Source organism: Semicossyphus pulcher, unplaced genomic scaffold (genome assembly GCF_022749685.1).
Source record: "Semicossyphus pulcher isolate SPU_LCO1_2020_fin unplaced genomic scaffold, fSemPul1.0.p SCAF_17, whole genome shotgun sequence".
In the NCBI taxonomy this organism is placed as follows: domain Eukaryota; kingdom Metazoa; phylum Chordata; class Actinopteri; order Labriformes; family Labridae; genus Semicossyphus; species Semicossyphus pulcher.
Window position 1 is genome coordinate 8,331,728 of NW_027211681.1, and position 6,079 is coordinate 8,337,806.

The following is a 6,079-nucleotide window of genomic DNA, read 5'->3' on the forward strand; positions in this document are numbered from 1 at the left end:
GTCACTGCTTTTCGAGTGTTCACGCGCATCATGAGACCGGGCGCAGCTACGACCGGTGTCAGTCAGACTTGCTGCCCATCGGTATAAATTCCAGTCAAGAAGTTGGTCATAGCTATGTTGGACCTATTTTTTACGCCCCAGCTGGTGCACACAGTCCCTGTATGCAGTGACAGACAGAGTGATCGCTGTCTCATGCACGACTCCTACGCAGGATTGAAAGTGCAGCATTACATGTATCATATATTAATTTTTGGACAAAATTATTGTAGGGACAATTGACTAATTTCCATACCCAATTCTACGCCCTTGATATAGCCTGCCTATCAATTGTTTTTTAGCTAAATAAATGCAGATAATATTTGACCATAATTTCACCCGTTTGTCCGGAACATTGAAAGCTTCCAGGACACGTGGACTGGCACAGATCTCTATTTATTCCAGAGAAACTGACTCATGACCTTAAATCATAGATTAAACAAATACTGGAGACTGTGGGAGCCTTAGCTCGCTTTCCTCCAGAGACTTTCATACGTTTTTCCTTGGAACCCAACAGTCTAACTGTCTGTGAGTAAATATGAGAAATAATTTCCACCAACTGTTAATGTTAATGGCAGTGAAAACAATACTGAGCTTGCATGACATATCCTATGGTATTGTTCTTTAAAATTTCAAAATGTGTTTGGACTGTTTAAATAACTGTGGGTGTTTCTGTAACAGTATTTTATTACATTGCACAGGACATAAAAGTACTTTGTGCACAGTTTGCGTGTCGCGATTAAGATGATTTTTTAATTTTTTTTATTACACGGTTTCCTGTTGAAAACAACATATTGGATCATGGAATAATGCAGGGATGGATCATTAACAAATCAGTGCGGTATCAGTTGTAGAGATAAAAGTGTTTTTATTTGATGGGAGGTGCAGGATTGTTCAAAACTTTATGATTCTTTTATTGGTTATAGTTTCTGTGTGCGCCTCCTGGCAGAGAAAGAAGTGACCAATAAAAACAGTTTACCAGGAGGTTTACATTCAGGTGTTGAGACAACATTGTTTAGTGTCTATAAATTGTTATTGTTACATCTTTTATCATTTCTTACAGAGAATAAAATGGCACAGATTTTACATTCTTACACATTACTTAGGCTGCTGAAAACACATGACAAATGACAGTAGCCTAACAGACAGGACACAGACTTAAAGCTAATGTAAGCTAACGTAAGCTTCCTCACAGTTTAGCCTTTTGCTAACTTGAATGGGGATGAAATAACTAAATCCTGGGGCTGCTCCTCACTTTCAAAATGTTGTTGGACCAAATTGATAAAATCCTGATACTTAAATGAGCCTCTTTTTAGGGGTACGACATACATACAAGCTCTCTTTCTCCCTTAACTCAGTTGTGGATTATGGCTGGTAAAGACACCAACAGCACCAACTGGCTGGTAAAGTCGTCGTGGACTTCAGGGCTCCCCCCTCAAAGTTGATGATTTCCCTTGAAAGTTGATTTCAGTTGTCATTTAAGAAGACCCAGTAAAAGGGCACTGTTTCCCAAAATACTGAACTTTTCCTTTAATATTACATAAAAAGAATGAAGAAAAAAAGATAAAATTGGCCCAATTTACCATAAACTACAATTATCCCTTAATGACAGCTTTGTCAACATTAAGTTTACATACACACACAGATACATTCAGATGTGAACATGCAGCCTTTTCAGGGTGTAAACAAAAGCAAACTCTTCCCACAATAAGCAGTTCAGCCCCTGCCCTGGTTGCTACACAAAAGACTGAGAGACCTGAGACACACAGAGCAGAGATTCCCAGGAAAAAAAACTCTGCTATAATCCAAAAGACTGACAAAGACACACAAAGAGGCGGGGGGAGCGTATTCACCTGCAACAAGTGGGCCCAATCAAGCCGTCACACACCGTGAGGAAAACTGAGAAAGGAGGAAATCTTGGATCTTATTTCCATTGTATCTGCTGGTGAACTGGATTGAGGATGTTAAATTGTATCAAGTGATGAGGCCTTTTTGTACATATTGTTGCTTTTAATATGTTACACTGTATCGTGTCCTCTCTGTTTGTGCCCCTCTCTCTCTCACATTACAAAATCAGATCACTTACAAGTTTGGCTGGGATATAGCAACAACATTTCTTATGGACTTCTGGCCTTGGCCTTTGCACAAAAGCAGCATTCTCCACTTTGTTACAGTAGTTAAACCCTAGCCTTATTAGAGGCCTATAAAGCAGGATTTGGGGTTAGCAAGGTAACTTCTGGTTTAACTACGCCGGTCGTTCGCTACTTAAAGGGATAAATCAGTATGGTAAATTATGCCGAGCACGTAAACAGGTGTACCACAAGGGTCCAGTTTTGGCCCTCTTTTATTCAGCATATATATAAGCAACATCATGTCTGCCACCCTACACTGTACATCTTAATGCAGTCCACACTCATTTATATGCCATTGGCTCTTCTCCCGTTTGCCAATTTACAGTCTGTCAGATCTCTCTAATCAAACATAAGCTTGATCTGAATTCTTCCAAAACAAATGCTATTCACAAAGTCATCAAGAGTACACAGTCTTATGTCAGCTCTTGTTCAGCCTGCAGTCTGTGATGTTTCCATAAAACCAATAGCATGAAACAGACTTCTAAAGAAGTTGAGTTTATAAAGATGTAGAGAGCTGTAAGGTATGCCTCTTAACCACCAGCACACACATACAATCATATTATACACATATCAATACATGTTTCCAACTTTGTGACAGATTGGATAGTTCCCATCATGTTTAAAAGAGAGGCTCATAAAGATATGGTCTCACAGATTGGTGTAGAAGAACATGCCTACAAAGAGCCCTGACCTCAACCTCATCAAAACACCATTTGGTTCAACTAGGACAGACTGTGAGCGAGGTGTTCTTACCAAACCCAAGTAATGCTCTTCTGACCTATTGGGATCAAATCTGTAAAACAAAAGTGTAAACATTGACTGAAAAAGTAATTGAGATGTGTGCTGGTGTGAGTGTGAAGTTAAATTGGTTAAATAAAAGCAGAAACTCCGTCCAGCACTGGTCAACTTCCCGTAAAGATTAGACGTTTATTGAGAAAATTCCAGGTCGGCTTATGGCCGCACAACCCGCCATCTCCAACCGGGCCGATTATTGAATACGCTGTAACACACACAAACACATACACACACAAACACAACACATGCAGAGAAACTGGAGGCCTGTTGTGAGGCGACATTGATGACGCGTGTTGGATGGGATAATCTCTCCAGCTGGACTCTCACACCCGTGGAGAAGTGAGGCTCATTTGGCCCCAAAAAAAGCCTGCTGACTTTCTTTTTGATAAACCCCCTCCTGATTTTTCTAGCAAGTTCTGTAGCTCACCAAGAACTATTCAGCTACAAAAAAAATACATTTTCCGTTATTTATTACTACTAATGTGGATACTTTGGATACCAGCTCTGCTGGTGTGGGAGCTGAGTTCAGTCTGTATCATATTCAAGCAGCATGAAGGCTGATTTTAAGTGTCAGGTTCATGTATTTTTAATGGCCAAGGACTCAGATCAAATAAAGGCCAGAAAAAATTCAAATGGTTCAAACAGTGCAGGAATAAAGCTACGCTGTGTCTGTGGTGCAACCCAATAAAATGTCTCCCTCTGCTGGTTTGAAACAGACATTGCATTAGTGTAAATGAAGACGTCTGTTAAGGTTCTCAGTCATCCAGGACATGGTAATTCGAAGCTTAATCCAAAATGCAACTGGACTTGGTTAAAGTTCTTAAAGACGTTTTCTTGAACTCCACCCTCAACAGAATTTAGGCCTACAGTGAAGGACAGGAGCACAAAAAGCCCACAGCACTAAAACTAGACAAAATGAATCGATGCTATTTCAACAACACGTGGTTTACAGCGCAGGCGCACTCAATTAAAGCCAATTGCACAATAAAAAAAGATAGGCCGCTCTTAACTTCAAATTAGTTTACTCACCTCTATCATGGCTCCTTTTATTTACACATATCTCCTGCTGTGAAATCCTAGGTGTCGGCCTCCTCTTCAGTCTGTTCTCCTCTGAAATCCACCTGTTGCTGCTCACCTGTCCAGTCTTTTTCATATTCTCCTCTTCTTTAAGTGCAGGTGGACTTTTAAAATTAATGTTAGCAATGCTGCACTAGCTAGCTGGGTTTTGCGTGTTATCATCTACTGTAACGATTGTATTTTAGAGTAAAAAAATGTGTTTTCTTAAAACATATTGCAGCAAATGCCTAGAGATTTTCTTCTTTTTCTCTTTTTCCGCTACAGTTTTTGTATTTCAAGTCATTTTAAATAAGTATTTTATTAGTATTTCCATCCAACTCCGCTCTTTCAATCATTAATTCCTTCGATTAATTTCCCGCTTGACCTCTGACTTTTTCGTCGTCGTCTTCTTCTTCTTCTTCTTGTGTTTTTCCTTGGCGGTTAGCAAACAACGTTTTGGTGCATTACCGCCACCAACTGGTATGGAGTGTGGATCAAACATCTAATATTAACCATATATCCCAAAAAGAATAAAATAAAAATTGTAAAATAAAAAAAAATCTATCCAAACAAATTGGTTATTCTAATATAATGATATACATTTTGATACAACTTATTTGAATTATTTTGTAAGATATCTACTTAATCAAATTGTACTTTTTCCTTTGTTCCTTCACTTGTCTTCTTTCTTCCTCATATTTCTTACAATGTAATATGACATGCTCTATTGTCTCTTCTTGCCTTCAATAATCACATCTGTATTATGCTTGCCTATTATTAATAGTGGTCTGTTGAGACCAGTGTGTCCAAATCTGATTCTTGATATTACTGTTTCCTCTCTTCTGTTCCTACTTGCATGCCTCATTTCTCCCACTTTCCTTTGGGTTCTGTAGACCCACCTATCTTTCCGCTCTTCCTCCCATTGCTTTTGCCCTCTGTCCTTCAGTCTTTGCTTAATAATGCCTTTGATTTCAGTTTTGATTTCATTTCATGCTAATGTTTAAATCAGTCTTGCTTCTTTTTGTCGCCCCCTTTGCCACCCTATCTGCCATTTCGTTTCCTCTATGTGCCAGTACCCATAAAAATATCACTGTAAGACCCATCATTTGAATTCTGTACAGTGTTTGTTGTATTTCAGCATCAAATGTGCTCCAGTCGGCAGGTAAATTCTTTTTCTTGCTAAAAGTTTTCTTCCTAAATTTTCCTACTCGAACAATGTCAAACTTTCTTAGATGGTAAAACCCAACACCAAACCAATGCATCGTGTTCTTTTCCTAAATTACCCAGTGATAGGGTTAAAGTTGGGTTATTTTTAAATGCAGAGAGGAATTTTTAATTGTTTACTTGACTGAAAAATATTTTCTTATTTCATAAAATACAATATAATTATTTTTATTTGAAAAGAATATCGAATTCACTGAAAATGGAGATTATTTTCACGAGGGGGAAGTGGGAAAGTAACATAAGCTGTCAGTGAAATGTAGTCGAGTAAAAAATACGATATCTACTTCCATGATGTAATAAAGTAGAAGTATCAAGTTGTATAAAAAGCTGATTACATAGACGCATTACATCACTACACTGCATAAATGCTGGGGTCTCATAATAGTGGGACTTCTGAACAACTTCCTGAGATGTGAAGCACTGCAGTGGCCAGTAGGGGGCAGCCTCAATCTGATCTGCTTTTCTGATACCTGCCTGTTGGCACTCATTAGGAGACAGTACTGTATGTATTAAGTTTATACAGTGTCCAACTGGTCAGACATGTTTCTGCATGCTGGCTGTATTACATTCTTATTGGTGCGTATGCTAATAAATCAGCCCAACATACATGAACAGAGTGCATATGTAGACATGCAGCTTTTGTTTAACCGCCTATCTGAGCAGCTGATGAATTTGATCCTTTTAATCTCTTTCCTCATAAATGGATCCAAACCATTCAACACATGCAACTGTCTTTTAAAGTTGCAGTCTTTTAAATCTTTTAATTCACACTGATAATAGGCTCTGTGAAGTTAAAGTCTATATGGTAAAAGTAATCTTGCACAGGCATGGTATGG